The sequence below is a fragment of the Macaca nemestrina genome, chromosome X, assembly GCF_043159975.1.
Source record: "Macaca nemestrina isolate mMacNem1 chromosome X, mMacNem.hap1, whole genome shotgun sequence".
NCBI lineage: Eukaryota > Metazoa > Chordata > Mammalia > Primates > Cercopithecidae > Macaca > Macaca nemestrina.
This window is the reverse complement of record NC_092145.1, coordinates 21057506-21074207: the sequence shown is the minus strand read 5'-3', so window position 1 is coordinate 21074207 and position 16702 is coordinate 21057506. Positions and strand designations below refer to the sequence as shown.

Below are 16702 nucleotides of genomic sequence, written 5' to 3'. Positions count from 1 at the left end.
GTCAGCCCTCTAGCATAAGTAGTAGTTAGTTCTTTAAAATTAAAAAAATTTGGATTTTAAAGTAAGATAAGCTCATTACAAAAATAAGAAAATGAAAATGACTCATAATCCCACAACATAGGGATAATTATAGTTCTGTGGTTTGTTGCTTAGGGACACGGTCACCCAGGCTGGAGCACGGTGGTGTAATCACAGCTCACTGCAACCTCAAACTTCTGGGTCCAAGGGATCCTCACATCTCTGCTTGCTGAGTAGCTAGGACTACAGGCATGTGCCACCATGGCTGGCTAATCATTGTTAATATTTCTATTATTTCTTTCTAGTCTTTTTTATTTCCTGCACACACACACACACACACACACACACACACACACACACACACACGGCTGGCTAATCATTGTTAATATTTCTATTATTTCTTTCTAGTCTTTTTTTTTTCCTGCACACACACACACACACACACACACACACTTGGGATTTCACTGTATGTTTGTGTATCCTCCTTTCCCCTGCTTAATTTAGACCATGAGCATTTACTCAAGTCATTAAATATTCTTCTAAACATGATTTTAAATAATTACCTTGCATTTCATAGTATAAATGTTACTGCATAGGATTTCATAGTATGGACAACTTAAGTTGTTTCCACTTTTTCTCTATTTTAAATACTGCCACAATGAATTTCCATGTATTTGTATTTTTTGTGCATCTCTATTTCCTTTTACCATAAATCCTTAGAAAGAGAATTACTGGGTAAAAGGATAAGAACATGGTTAAGGCTTTCGAGCATTTTGCCAAGTTGCCCTGTGGGAGAGTTGTACCAGTTTGCATTCCTATTAGCGTTTGAGAATGCCTGACTCATTGCATTAACACAGAATATTTTACCATCATAGATACATGACACTCTTTTGGATCATTTCAATTCAAATGGCATTTAGTGAGCACCTACTATGTGTAGTGTACTGTGCTAGGCATTAGACTCTCTCCTGTTATACAGCATAAGTGCTAGATGCATAACACATGTACAAAGATGGTTAAAAATGCAAATGAAATATAACAACACATAAATCTCTATGGCCAGGGCTGACATCATTCAGCCTTTTAATGGTTACTCATTGAGTAAAGACACTGTGCTAGCTAATTTAAAAATTAATTTAGATCTTGTAAGCACTTAAAAAACCAGAATGCATTAATATGAATCTTGCAAACAATAGAGGTTCCATTGTGATCACTTACACTCTATTTCCTGGTATAAATTAGAGTAGGAACGGAGAGGAATATTACAAATCCACATCTTCTAAAAAATCAACAATCACAACTCATTTGGGTAAAAGGGCAATTTCTGCTTTTGTCAGTTCCCTTTAGAAAGTTAACCTGTTGGTTATCAGAGAAGGGGGACACTGAACACACAGAAAACTAACCTCCTTCTGGCAGCTGGGGATAATTTGTCAGTTTCCTTTGAAATGTGGCTTTGTGCTCACTGGTGAAGGCAGCTGGAACAGAAAAAACATGACAGACAAAAGCTGAAATCCACATGAAGAAAGGTCTTTTTCCCAAAAACTACTGCCTGAGTTAGCAACGGTCAGAACAGAAAGTACATGCATATCTTCCCAGCAACAAGCATGTCTAGTACTAGAGAAGGCCCGCTATGTGACAGGAGGCATTTAGAATGGCTGTAGCCTTGAATAGGGCTGCTGGACAGCATTTGAACAAATCTTCCCACCCCCATGAAAAATCACACCCTCAAATTAAATCCACCTAAAACTGTGACTAAAGAAATGAAAGTATTATGTTTTTCAATCAGTCCAAAGCATTTACTATTCTGAAAAGGAAGATCTACTTACTATATAGTGGATGATGGTGCAAGAAGTAGAGGTTTCAGTATATGATTTCCAGTTAAAAAGTAACCAATAGAATAACTAAAAATAATGCTATCAAACTGGAAACAACTGAAAGGGTCTGCAACTGGTGAATGGATAAGCTGTGGTACATCCATGAGTGGAGTACTATTCAGCAATACAAAAGAATGAACAACAGATACATGAATCTCAAAATAGTTATACTGAGTGAAAGAAGTCAGTCTCAAAGGGTTATATGGTATATAATTCAATTTCTGGGCATTCTGGAAAAGACAAAATTGTAGCAACAAAACAGATCAGTGTAGGGGGTAAAGGAAGGAGTTGATTACAAAGGGCAGCATGAGGGGATTTGGGGGGTATGGAACTGTTCTGTATCATGATTGTCGTGGCAGTTACATGACTTTATGTATTTGCCTAAACTCATAGAGCTGTACACCAAAAAAGTAAATTTCAAAATAGCATGCTATTTTAAAAAGTGAATTTTTAAAAATCTCATAAAATAATGCTATCAACCATGGGGAGGCAGAAGAAAGAGAGGCAGTTGGGAGTAATGTTAAGTGAGCTAAATCTTCCATTTTTATAACAGGGAGTCAATAGATAATGTCCAAAATGCATAAATTAGGAATAGAAACAGAGTAATATTTAGAGATTCAGAAGTAACTATCAGATGAATTGCCAACAGAATCTGTTAAAAAATGGTTGCCTCTGAGGAGTGGGACTGGGGATGGGGAGGAGTGGGGCAGAGAACTGTTGTTTTTAATTGTCAGTTCTCTGTATTTTATATATGTGTGTGTATATATATATATATATATTTCTTTGTTTCTTTTTTGAGATGGAGTCTCACTCTGTCGCCCAGGCTGGAGTGCAGTGGCGTGATCTCTACTCACTGCAAACTCTACCTCCCAGGTTCAGGCCATTCTCCTGCCTCAGCCTCCTGAGTAGCTGGGACTATAGGCGCCCGCCACCACACCTGGCTAATTTTTTTGTATTTTTAGTAGAGATGGGGTTTCACTGTGTTAGCCAGGATGGTCTCCATCCCCTGACCTCATGATCCGCCTGCCTCGGCCTCCCAGAGTGCTGGGATTACAGGTGTGAGCCACCGCACCCAGCTGCCTATTTCATATTGTTAAACCATGCTCATGTATTACTTGATTTAAAAATAAGTGTAGTGGAAAATGCGTTGGACTGGGAATCCAGAAACGTGATCTGTAACCCTAATTCTGCACTAATTGAGCAAATCCCTTCCCCTTTCTGGACCTTGGTTTCCACATCTGTATGATAAAGGGGTTGGACTATATGATGTTTAAGATTCCTTTCATACCTAAAGAAAATTATAAAATTAGATTACTTGCATATCCACAACAATTCTTTGTTGAATGCCAAGCTATGAAACATGCATTTTTATTTTTAAAGCTGTAAGAGACTAACTCATCAAATTCAACTGTCTCCTTTTAACTGCTAAAGAAACCAAGATACAGATTCATTAAAAGATTCCCTTGGAATGACAGTTAATTGGCAACAGAGCTGGGACTAGAGCCCAGGGCTCCTCGTGGCTCTTTCTGTTGCACCACACAGCTTCTCCTAGGCCTAATGGAATCGGTCCTGGGCACCAGGGCTGACAAAAATTCTCTTGGATGACACCAGGGGTGTAATTCACATGCTGAAATGGTTTCATTGGCCTGAGAGATGAGTCAGAATTTTGGAAGTGGTCCCTGACACAAGCATGTATGATGCAATACCATAGGCATTCCAAAGTTGATCAAGGCTATGTTAAAATTCCAATTTTAGGATTCCGTTCCCTAATAATTGTCCAATAAGCTGCCCTTGGCAGCTACTGCTAGCCTACTGACTTCCCCTTTTGTGTGACAGGAATCCCACTACTCAGAAATATCACCATTCTCATTCTGATGTAAAACAATGGGCTCATTCGTTTTTTCTCATCAGCCTTTCATCTCTAGAGCCTCTCAGCTTGTGGCATGATTCACTGAAATACATCAAATATGACAGAAGATGTGAGCATTTGGAAACTTACATCAGCCATCATCAAATTAAAAAGGTATCTTGATATGATTTAGCAATCATCCTTGGAAGAGAGTTGAAACAGACCCCTGACTTTGACCACACCATCTTCCTAGGGGAGACCTTCCATGTTGACCAGCAAGCAAGCTAAAAGTATGTATTTTGCCAACCATTTCCTCCCTCTTTGCTGGGGCCTGCAGGCTCACTTGCCCCTCATCGCACAAGGTCTGGGGTTTACAGAATAAGGACACCATTATGCAGGGCTATCATTCTTCCTTAGTGGAAACAACACTGCCCTTTGTAAGCTCCCAGCTAACTTCAAAGGGTGTGGCTATCTTTTTGTGCTCCAAGGGAAGCCTCCTCGGGAAACATTGCTCACAGTGCCTTTCCAGTTCTAGAATCTTCTTGAGCTGATAGTGAGTTACAGCAGGCATTTTTAGGCAGCACTCCCACCCCTGCACCCCTCATTGGTGCTTTGTCTACTTTAGAGGCCAGATTGTATTTTGTAAAACCTACTTGGAAAGCACTTGTTTGCCAACTTTTGTGCTCCCCTCCTATCAGAGCTCCCCCTCCAGCCTGGCTTTCTGCCCAGTTCTGAATCTTGCCTTACCTACTGCCTGGTGTTTACTTCACAACAGCTGGCCCAGGGATCTCAAGTACTTAGCCTCAGCTGCCAGCTTAGGGAAGGAGAGGCCCCTGTAGTTGAGCCTGTGACAAAGACAGCATTTGTTTCCACACCGGTATTTTCAATGTCAACAGCCGTGACAGGCTCCAAAGGGGATCATACCCAGTCACTGCCCATTTGATGAGAACTCCACAAGCTCAGGGATGTCCATTCATCCAGCTTCAGCTCTCCCTGCAATGCTATGAGATGACTAGAGACCACTAATAGGACTCGCATTGTTATTTGCCCATGGGGAAAGGAGACAAATGGCTGGAGACTAGGGGACTCGTCCAAAGGAATTAATGATCATTTTGTTCACAACAAGAATCAGGATAGCTGGGTCTGACAAATGTTGGTTTCTGTGATTTATCCATTTGTGTAGCTGAAAAGTGCTATCAGCTGGCTTGCTCACCCTTGAGTGGCCTGAAGTGATGGATGATGGAGAGGAGGTTGCTGTGAGGGTAGAGGTGGTTCAGTACCCTGCAGGAGCAATGCAAAGAGAGACTGTGCCCAAGACTATCTCCCCCAGGGGGATGGGTGGCATTCCTGCCTTCCTTCCACCAACAAATGTTGACTGTGCCAGGCACTGGGATGACAGAGATGACTCAGATGTGCCCTTGTCCTCAATGTGCTCATGGTTGGATGAGGAGATCACCAGTCTCACTAGTGACTGAAGGCCATGACAAAGACTCCAGCCTCAAACTTGAGGAAGGAAGTTCATGTTTCTTCCTGTGTTGGCCAATAGAAAGCAGTATTTGTGGCCTGGCGTGGTGGCTCACGCTTGTAATCCCAGCACTTTGGGAAGCCAAGGCGGGTGGATCACGAGGTCGAGATCAAGACCATCCTGGCCAACGTGGTGAAACCCTGTCTCTATTAGAGATACAAAAAAAAAAAAAAAAATAGCGGGGCGTGGTTGCACACACCTGTAGGCCCAGCTACTCAGGAGGCTGAGGCAGGAGAATCACTTGAACCTGGGAGCAGAGGCTGCAGTAAGCCGAGATTGTGCCACTGCACTCCAGTCTGGGCGACAGAGTAAGACTCTGTCTCAAAAAAAAAAAAAAAAGTGGTATTTGTGTAGTTTTTCTAACTGCAGTGATGTGCGTGCGCTGAATTACTCACTTGGATTCTCCTCCTTGAGAGTAGGGTTCATTTTGTTACTAATCTGGCTAGATTGCTTATCATAATGCTTAAAAATATAGCTTTAAACATACAAGTGGCCAATAAACATGTGAAAAAATACTCGACATCACTAATCAGAGAAACACAAATTAAAACCACAATGAGATACCATCTTACACCAGTCAGAATGGCTATAATTAAAAAGAAAAATAGATGTTGGTGAGGATGTGGAGAAAAGGGAATGCTTATGTACTGTTGGTTAGAATGTAAGTTAGCACAACTTATGGAAAACAGTAGGGATATTTCTGAAAGAACAAAAAGTAGAAATATCATTTGATCCATTCTCAAAGAACTAAAAATAGAAATATCATTTGATCCAGGAGTCCCACTACTGGGTATCTACCCACAGGGAAAGAAATCATTTTATCACAAAGATACCTGCACTAATGTTTATCACTGCACTATTCACAATAGCAAAGATAATGGAACCAACCTAAGTGTCCATCAGTGGTGGATTGGATAAAGAAAATGTAGCATCTATACATCATGGAATACTACTCAGCCATAAAAAAGAATGAAATCATGTCTTTTGCAGAAAATTGCCTATTGGGTACAATGTTCACTATTCGAGTGATGAGTACAGCAAAATCCCAAACTCCACCATGGTACGATATATGAATGTAGGAAGTCTGCACTTGTACCCTCTACATCTATACAAAATATTTTAAAATATAGCTTCAAGATGTAATTAAAGTCACATATCAGCTGATTTTGAGTTAATAAAAAAGACAGATGATCACTTTTGGCCAGAACCACCATCTTCTAGTATTTTGCCAAAATAACAAACACAAAGGGAAAGAGAAGAGGCACCCAGTATGTGTTCTCTAGGCCTTTTAGAGAACATGGGCTTGTTCCTTTGACCATATACCTGTGAATCTACAAGAAAGGTGATATTTTAGACATCAAGGGAATGGGCACTGTTCAGAAAGGAATACCCCACAAATGTTTTCATGGCAAAACTGGAAGAGCCTACATTGTTACCCAACGTGCTGTTGGCATTGTTTTAAAAACACAAGGGTAAGATTCTTACCAAGAGAATTAACGTGCATATTGTGCATATTAAGCACTTTATTAAGAGCCAAAAAATAGCATCCTGAATTGCATGAAGGAAAGTGTTCAGAAAAAAAGGAAGCCAAAGAGAAAGGTACCTGGGTTCAACGAAGCACCAGCTTGCTCCACTCAGAGAAGCACACTGTGTGAGAACCAATGGGAAGGAGCCGGAGCTGCTGGAACCTACTCCTCATGAGTTCATGGCATAATAGGTATATATGTAAAAAAAAAAAAAAAAAAAAAAAAAGTCCTCTGGACTGTAAAAAAACGAAACAAAACAAAACAAAAAACATTGTCTTGGGTGGGGCTGATGTAATCAAGTGAAAGCTATTAGCCCTCCCTGAAGAGAGACGGCATTTCCTGCTGAACATGAAGAAGCAAACAAGGCTGTGGAGAGAGGGCCAGCCTCCGGGAAGTGAGAGCCTCGGCACTAGAGCAGCAGGGAACTCAATTCTGTCAACAACCTGAACAAGCTTGGATGCAGACCCCAAGCTCCAGATCTCCAGAGGAGAATGCATCCTAGACAACACCTGGACTGCAGGCTCATGACACACTGAGCAGAGGACCCAGCTAAGCTGTGCCCGGACTGAACCATAAAAATGGAGACAACAAATGTGTATTCCTTCAAGCTGCAAAAGAAAAATACAAAAATATGTATCTCCATATGATTATGTTTTGGCTGTTGAGTTTTTCTTTACAACAATAAAAGTAGTGCTATTTTCTTGTTCCTTAGTAAGTTAAACACAGAATTACCATATGACCCAGCAAGTCTATTCCTAGATACATATCCAATAGAATTGGAAATAGGTGTTCAGACAAAAACTTGTACCCCAAATGTTTAGCAGCACTATTGATAATAGCCAAGAGGTTGAAACAATCCAAATGTTCATCAGCTGATGAATGGACAAGCAAAATGTGGTCTATCAGTACAATTGAATATCATTCAGTCATAAAAAGGAATGAAGTGCTGATACATGCTACAATTTGGATGAACCTTGAGAACATTATGCTAAGTGAAAGCAGCCAGACACAAAAAGACTGCTATATGATCCCAGTTACATGAAATATCCAGAATGTTCACATCCACAGATACAGAAAATAGATCAGTGGTTACGTAGGGCAAGGGGGAGGGAAGAACAGGGAGTGAGTACTTAAAGGGGCATAGAATTTCCTTTTTGGGATGATGAAAATGTTCTGGAAATAGATAGTGGTGGTGGTTGGACAACACTGTAAATGTGCTTTATTCCATCAAATTGTATCACTCTTCTTCTTCTTCTTTTTTTTTTTCTTTTTTGAGACACTCACTCTGTCGCCCAGGCTGGAGTGCAATGGTGCAGTATCAGCTCACTGCAACCTCTGCCTCCTGGGTTCAAGTGATCCTCATGCCTCAGCCTCCTGAGTAGCTGGGATTACAGGTGTGTGCCACCACACCTGGATAATTTTTATATTTTTAGTAGAGATGGGGTTTCACCATGTTGGCCAGGCTGGTCTTGAACTCCTGACCTCGTGATCCACCTGCCTTGGCCTCCCAAAGTGCAGGGATTACAGGCATGAGCCACCACACCTGGCTGGAAGGGATCTTATTTTTAGGCAAGATGTTAGTGTTGATGCTTTCACTATACCTGGTCCCCCTCAACCCACCAATGGTATCTGTTCACCTTTGGCTCCTGTACCTCCTAAAATCTCTTCTCTGCCATGGTTTTCCCAGGGTTCCAGTATCATCGCAAAGCTTCTAGGAAATTAGATGAGAACAGTTTTCCTTGGTCCCTAATTTAGACTAGTAACATTAAATCCTCTCAAGAATCCTTGTCAACATGGAGGGTCACTCTGGCTGCCCTTGCCTGTGCTACCCTGTGCTCAGTCCAGATACTTGCTGCTTGCTTCTTACCCATATGATTAAGACAAGGGCATTTTGCATTGGATGGCATAACAATCCATGCAGATCCCACAGCTCCAAAGTTGGTCGAGGGTGACAGGCTGGGGTGCGAGCAAGTAAGAGAGTGACAAGCTGGAGTTTCTGAACTGATATGACTACAACAACCAGTAATCCTGCCTCATGTAAACAAATTTATTTGAAATAGTCCATGTTAAGATGTCTCACCCGTCTTAAGCACTCAATAAATATTAATTACTTTACTTTTGTTGAGACAGGGTCTCACTCTGTTGCCCAGGCTAGAGTGCAGTGGTATGATCAAGGCTCATGCAAACCTCCACCTCCAAGGCTCAAGTGATCCTCCTACCCCAGCCTTCTGAGTAGCTTATACGATTATAGGTGTGCATCCTCCTACCTTAGCCTTCTGAGTAGCTTATAGGATTTAGGTATGCACAACCATGCCTGGCTAATTTTTGTGTTGTTTTGTAGAGATGGGGTTTTGCCATGTTGCCCAGGGTGGTCTCGAATTCCTGGGCTCAAGTGATCTGCCCACCTTGACCTCCCAAAGTGCTGGGATTACAGGCATAGCCACCACGCTTGGCCTATACTTTTATGATAAAGGTATTTTATACATCCTTAAAATTATGTTATTAAATATATCTAGGCATATGGGAAAGTTATTAAGTGAAAGTACGTTACAAATAATGTGTACAGTATCTCATTTTTATAAAAATATAATTTACGTATGCAAGATATTATATAGCAATTTACAACTCAGGATCTGAAGGTAGACCTATTTTTAAATCTGTGCACTATCACTTATTAGCTGTGTGACCTAGAGTAATTTCTAAACCTGAGTGCCTTAGTTTCTTTATCTGTAAAGTGGATACTATACACACACACACACACACACACACACACACGCATATATATTTGCAATGATATGCTTACATATATAGAAACACAAGAGGTCTGAATTATAATTTCACAAAAGAATGAATAAGAGTTCAATGCGGTAGTTGAATGCACAGTGGACATCGCAAAAATGAAAACTTTCCAGTGTGCCAGAAATAACAAGTTAAAAACTACCATGATTAAAAAAAAAAAAAAAAACGAGACACAAGGCAGGTGCAATGAGTTGGTTGTCTGCTCTGCCCAACTCTAGGTCACACTTGGACCCCTGGGCTTAGAAGCAGCTCCATGGGTGCTATGGTTTCTCACGCCTGTCAGCCTCTGGCCCTTGGCCTTCTTGCACTCAAGGACTCAAAATCAAACTCCACTCCATCACCTCATCGTACTTGTTCTCTCTTCAGCCGAGATGTAATTGCTCCAATAGCAAACTGGTTTGCAGAAATGCTACACTGCCTCCCTGGTAGACAACTTTAAATATCTTCCTCCTTGCAAAGCCATTTTTGCTTCTTGAACCACATCTGATTTCATTAGAAAGTATTTGCTCTAAATTTGCAGGGAGAAGAAACTTAAGTAGTTCTCACCAGGACGTTTTGCACAGTCATTAAGACTATGGTTCAAACCCCAGTTTTCCACCTATTAGCCACTTTGCCTTAATCAAGTCCTTAAACCTCTCTTTCCATCACTTTCCTTCTCTATAAAATGGAGGACAACAATAGTACCTCACTTTTAAGGACACTGTGAAGATTAAATGAGATTATGTATGTAAAGGGTTGAGCACAGTGCCGGACACATAGGAAGCTCTCAATATATAGGAGATGGCTATCATCAAAACAGGAAGAGTTTGTCCTAAATGAATATCAAAGATTTCATCTCTTATAAGCTAAAAACGACTTGCAGCAATTAAACAGGATTTCTCCACCCCTAGTTTCTATCCAACAAAGTTTCAAAAATGTCAGGGTCTTAGTTTTAGCCTGGGGCTCCCAAACACAATTGAGCAGACATTTGTATATAAGGAAATATATCTATATAGAAACATACATAAGGAAATACACAGTCTCCATACAATCCCCTCTACGCCCTGGAGCCACAGGGCACTTCATCCAGCAAGGCAATTCAATCACAACAAAGTCATTTTTATATTCCTTTAAAGTTCATAAAAGCAAAATCCTCCTTTTCCAGCCAGATGAATGTATTGGTACCTTTGCTTTGCCCTGCCCCTTAGCTGGAGTAGCTGAATCTGTGCTGAATCCAGTCTCTAAGAGCAACCTGGGTCAAGTGCATGGACCCCCGGGGGGTCCTATTATCCCATTTGTACTTGAGGGTATATGGGGATTGGGCCAGGCATGGGTTTCTCAGGCACACATAGCAGGTAGAAATGATGCTTCAGAGCCTCACAGGGGTCTCCACATGAAACCACCTCACTCATATTTCTGAAAGAAATGTTCAAATCTGTGATGGGTTGGGTGGCTAACACCGGTAACCCCAGCAATTCAGGAGGCTGAGTTGGGAGGATCGCTTGAGCCTGGGAGTTCCAGATCAGCCTGAACAACACAGTGAGGCCCCATCTCCAAAATAAAAGGAAAAAGCTCAAATCTGAGAAACAAATGCTCAGGACGATCCAGGGAACTGAATCCTGAGACCCCTTTGCAGATCTCACTTTTGTACCTTTCATGCTAAAATGTCATCAGAATTGTGTCCATGTGGGACCAGGTTCATGACTGACCTGTGAAGGCTGAGAGAGCATTTTTCCACCTGAGAAGCCTCACAAGACCTGTTACATCAAGTAGAACTCTGGGCAGAGGCAGAGGAAGGGGACTGTGGAGGTGCTTTGTCATCCCACGCCCCAAAACCTCCCTAGGATGCAGGGCAGTAACTTGCACATAAATTGGGGCAGTTTCTATGTCAAAAGACCCTTTGTGATTCCTTTGGTAAAGAACCATTGTGCAACATGAAAAGTCACCTCTCAGGCTCTCTCCTTTGCAAGCTGTCTTGCCTGGTTTTCTTTAAGCAGGGCACGTGCTCCTGGATGAAAGAGGCATTTCTCATGCTGTAGAAATATAAAGACCAAAAATGGACTTGCTCCTTACAGAGAGAAAAGTCTTTGTGTTACTCCAAGCAAAGGCCCTAGAGACCAGCGAGCGCTTTCATCCTTCGCCTTTCTCTGTTTCCATGGCTTCATCCTCGCCCAGACTCTGATCATTGATGGCTAGATTCTTACTCCTGGCTCCCAGCTGGACTCTCCGACTCGACTCCCTTTTCTTGCTGCTCTGTTGCCACACCTCACTGCCCCTCACCACCTACCAAATCAAGTCCAGTCCCCTTCCCTTGTTTGAGCAATTGATGCCTTCCATAATTTTAATCAAAATTCCCACTATTTCCCATAGCGACCCCCCTGGCTGACCACTGTGTGAGCCCCTCCATTCCCCCAGCCTGTTCATCCCAGCCTCTATGCTCCTGCTTATCTGCCTGCCAAACTGCTTCCCTCCACCTCCCTAGCAGCCCAGGGCCCACCTCCTCCAGGTAGCCTTCCCTGGATCCTGCAACCAACCTACATCTTCCCTTCGCTACAGTCTCACAGCTCTCAGCTGTACCAGACCACCCAGTGTCTAGTTATACTTTCTAACGATTTTACTTTCATGTATTCTTTTAAAAATTTTTTTGCATATGTATTTGAGGTGTATAACATGATGTGTGTGTGTATATATATATACACAAAATATAATCAAGCAAATTAGTATATCTATCACTTCACATAGGTACCTTTTCTGTGTGGTAAGAGCACCTAAACTCCACTCTCTTAGGAAATTACATACATTGTCATTAACTATAGTCCTCATGCTGTACCTCATCAGCTCTTTTTAAAAATTCTACATTCTACATATAAGTGAGATCATTCAGCATTTTCTTTCTGTGTCTGGTTTATTTCACTTAGCCTAATGTCTTCCAGGTTCAGCCATGTTGTCACAAATGGCAGGATCACCCTCTCTTTTAGGCCAAATAATATTCCGTATATATTATACACACACACACACACACACACAATATACATACACACCACAATTTCATTTTTTTATATAGAGATAGAGTCTCACTGTGTTGCTCAGGCTGGAGTGCAGTGGTGCGATCATAGCTCATTGTAGCCTCAAACTCTTGGGCTCAAGCTATCCTCCCACCTCCACCTCCTGAGTAGCTGGCACTATAGATGTGCACTATCATGTCCAGTTAATTTTTTTCTAATTTTTTTTACTTTTGTAAAGATACAGTGTCACTATATTAAACAGGCTGGTCTCGAACTCCTGGCTTCAAGCTATCCTCCTGCCTCGGCCTCCCAAAGCATTGGGATTACTGGCCTGAACCACTGTGCCCGGCCACCACAATTTCTTTATCCATGCATCTATCCATGGACACAAATTGTTTCTGAATCTTGGCTATTGTGAATAATGCTGCAGTGAACATGGGAGGACAGATATCTCTACAAGGTGCTGATTTCATTTCCTTTGGGTATCTATCCAGAAGGGGAATTGATAGGCTATATGGTAGTTCCATTTTTATTTTTTTCAGGAACCTCTATCCTGTTTTCCATAATGGCTTTACTCATTTACATTCCCATCAGCAGTGTACAGGTGGGTCCCTTTTTCTCCACATCTTTGCCAACACTTGTTATCTTTTGACTTGTTGACAGTAGCCAGCCTAACAGATGTAGGGGATATCTCACTGTGATTTTGATTTGCATCTCCCTAATGATTAGTGATATTGTGCGCCTTTTCATATACTTGTTGGCCATTTGTATGTTTTCTCTGGAGAAATGTCTATTCAGATCCTTTGCCCATTTTTAAATCAGGTTATTTATTGATTTATTTTGCCATTGAGTTGTGTGTGTTCTTTACATATTTTTGATATTAGCCCCTTATTAGATATATTATTTGCAAATATTTTCCCCAAAACTATAGGCTACCTTTTCATTTTGTTGATTATTTTCCTTGCTGTACAGAAGCTTTTAGCTTGATGTAGTCTCGCTTCTTTATTTTTGCTTTTGTAATCTGAGCTTTTGGTGTGATATCTGAAATATCATTGCCAAAGCTAATGTCAAGGTGCTTTTCTGCTAGGTTTTCTTCTAGTTTTATGGCTTCAGGTCTTACACGTAGGCCTTTAATCAATTTTGAGTTGATTTTTATGTACGGTATAAAAGTCTAATCTCATTCTTTTGCATATGGATATCCAGTTTTCCCAACACCATTTGTTGAAGAGACTGCCCTTTCCCCATGGTGTCTTCTTGGCACTCTTGTTAAAAATTAACTGATTGTGTATGTTTGAGTTTATTTATGGGCTCTCTATTCTATTCTATTGGTCTATGTGTCTTTTTTAATGCCAGAGCTATACTGTTTTGATTACTATAGATTTTTAATATAATTTTTTTAAGAGACAGGGTCTTGCTCATTGCTCAGGCTAGAGAGCAGTGGCACAATCATAGCTCACCGTAACCTCGAACTCCTGGGCTCAAGCAATCCTCCTACCTCAGCTTCCCGAGTAGCTAGGACTACGGGCATGCACCATCATGCCCAGCTAATTAAAAAGAATTATTTTGTAGAGACACGATCTAGCTATGTTTCTGAGGCTGGTTTCAAACTCCTGGACTCAAGCTATCCTCCCACCTTGGCTTCCCAAAGTGCTGGGGTTACAGGCATCAGCCACTGGACCACCTGCCTGTAATATAATTTGAAATCAGGAAGTGCGATGCTCCCAACTTTCTCTTTTTTTCCCTCTCAAGATTACTTCAGCTTGGCTGGGCGCAGTGGCTCACACCTCTAATCCCAGCACTTTGGGAGGCCAAGGCGGGTGGATCATGAGGTCAGGACATCAAGACCATCCTGGCTAATATGGTGAAAGCCCGTCTCTACTAAAAATGCAAAAAATTAGCCAGGTGTGGTGGCGGGCGCCTGTAGTCCCAGCTACTCGGAAGGCTGAGGCAGGAGAATGGCATGAACCCGGGAGGCGGAGCTTGCAGTGAGCCGAGATGGTGCCAGTGCACTCCAGCCTGGGTGACAGAGCAGGACTCCGTCTCAAAAAAAAAAAAAAAAAAAAAAAAATATATATATATATATATATATATAGCTGTCTGGGGTTTTTTGTGGTTCCACACAAATTTTAGAATTGTTTTTTCTCTTTCTGTGAAAAATGCTGCTGGAATTTTGATGGGGATTACATCAAATCTGAATATCACTTTTTTTAGACAAAGTATCACTCTGTCACCCAGGCTGGAGTGCAGTAGTGCGATCTCGACTCACTGCAGCCTTTGCCTCCTGAGTTCAAGCTATTCTCCTGCCTCAGCCTCCCAAGTAGCTGGGATTATAGGCGGCCACCACCACACCTGGAATTTTTGTATTTTTTTTTTTTTAATAGAGACAGAGTTTCACCATGTTAGCCAAGCTGGTCTCAAACTCCTGGCCTCCAGTGATCCACCTGCCTCGGCCTCCCAAAGTGCTGGGATTACAGGCGTAAGCCACCATGCCCAGCCTGAATATCACTTCAGGTAGTAGGGGCATTTTAACAATATTAATTCTTCCAGTCCATAAACACAGGATATCTTTCCATTTATTTGTATCTTCTTTAATTTCTTTCATCAATGTTTTTAGTTTTCAGTGTAACAGATCTTTCTCCTCCTTAGTTAAATTTATTCCTAAATATTTTGTTCTTTTTGATGCTACTGTAAATTGGATTGTTTTCTTGATTCCTTCTTGGTATAGTTTGTAGTTAGTGTATGGAAACACCACTTACTTTGTGTGTTGGTTTTGTATTGTCAACTTTACTGAATTCATTTATTAGGTCTAACAGGTTTTTTTAGTGGCATCTATTTTCTACATATAGGATAATGTCATCCACAAAGGGAAAATTTTACTTCTTCCTTTCTTTCTTTTTTTCTTTTCTTTTTATTTATTATTATTATCATTATTATTATTTTGGAGACTGGGTCTGGCTCTGTTGCCCAGGCTGGAGTGCACTGGCACGATCTTGGCTCACTGCAACCTCCACCTCCCGGATTCAGGTGATTCTCATGCCTCAGCCTCCCAAGCAGCTGGGATGACAGGTGCAAGCCACCACACCTAGCTTATTTTTGTATTTTTACTAGAGGCAGGGTTTCGTCATGTTGGCCAGGCTGGTCTCGAACTCCTGAACTCAAGTGATCTGCCTGCCTCAGCCTCCCAAAGTGCTGGGATTACAGGCATGAGCCACCATGCCCCGCCTACTTCTTCCTTTCTTATTTGGATGCCTTTCAAAAAAGTGTGTGGTTGCTCTGGCTAGTACTTCCAATACTATATTGAATAGAAGTGGCGAGAGTGGGATCCTTGCCTAGTACTGGAGGAGGAAAAGCTTCCAGTTTTTCCCCATTGATTATGATGTTAGCTGCAAGCTTTTCACAAATGGTAGTTACTGTGTTGAGGTGAGTTCCTTCTGTACTTAATTTGTTGAGAGTTTGTATCAACAAAGGATGTTGAACCTTGTCAAATACTTTTTCTGCATCTATTAAGATGATCAGGTGGTTTTTAGCCTCATTTTGTTAATGTGGTATATGACATTGACTGATGTGTGTATGTTAAACTAACCTTGCATCCCAGGGATAAATCCCACTTGATCATGATATATAATCTTTTTGATGCGTTGTCATGAAATTCTTGCCACTCCAATCTGACTATCCATGTGCCTTTCCATGTGCCCAGCTCTGTGCTATATTCAGTTATACACAATAAACTCAATATTAAAAAACAAATACCCAATAAACATTTCTTGCTAACACACTAATTTTACTTATTTATAAACCACTGCATTTTCACAAAGTCCTTAAAACTTCTGGACTTGCTTGTATCATTGCAGCAATAAGTGGCTTCTCCAGCACCTGCTCTGCTTACCTCATATGGCTGTTTTGAGGATCAAATGAGAACAGGGATGGGAAGGCCCTTTGGACACTATTATTGCTGCCGGGTCAAAGCATCAACTGGAGCTTTTGAGCTGATTTGACTGCACCAATTGTTCCTCCCTTTTCCCTACATAGAACTTCTGGGTTTAATAGTCAAACATGGTTTCAGGGCTCCTCAACAGTTTCTAGCAGAGGACAAGTGTTGAACAGGCCAAACCCTATGTTTTGAATAA

At 41.4% G+C, this 16702-nt stretch overlaps 1 protein-coding gene across 2 annotated transcripts in view; it reads right to left on the bottom strand.

Annotated features, from left to right (window-relative positions):
- LOC105481414 (placenta enriched 1) overlaps window positions 1–16702 on the bottom strand; it is a 201278-nt gene that overhangs the window by 35566 nt on the left and 149010 nt on the right. For both annotated transcript variants that reach the window (XM_011741003.3, XM_011741004.2), the window contains exon 2: window positions 1422–1493. The gene's annotated coding sequence lies outside the window, so the exon portion shown is untranslated. The remainder of the gene's footprint in view (window positions 1–1421; window positions 1494–16702) is intronic.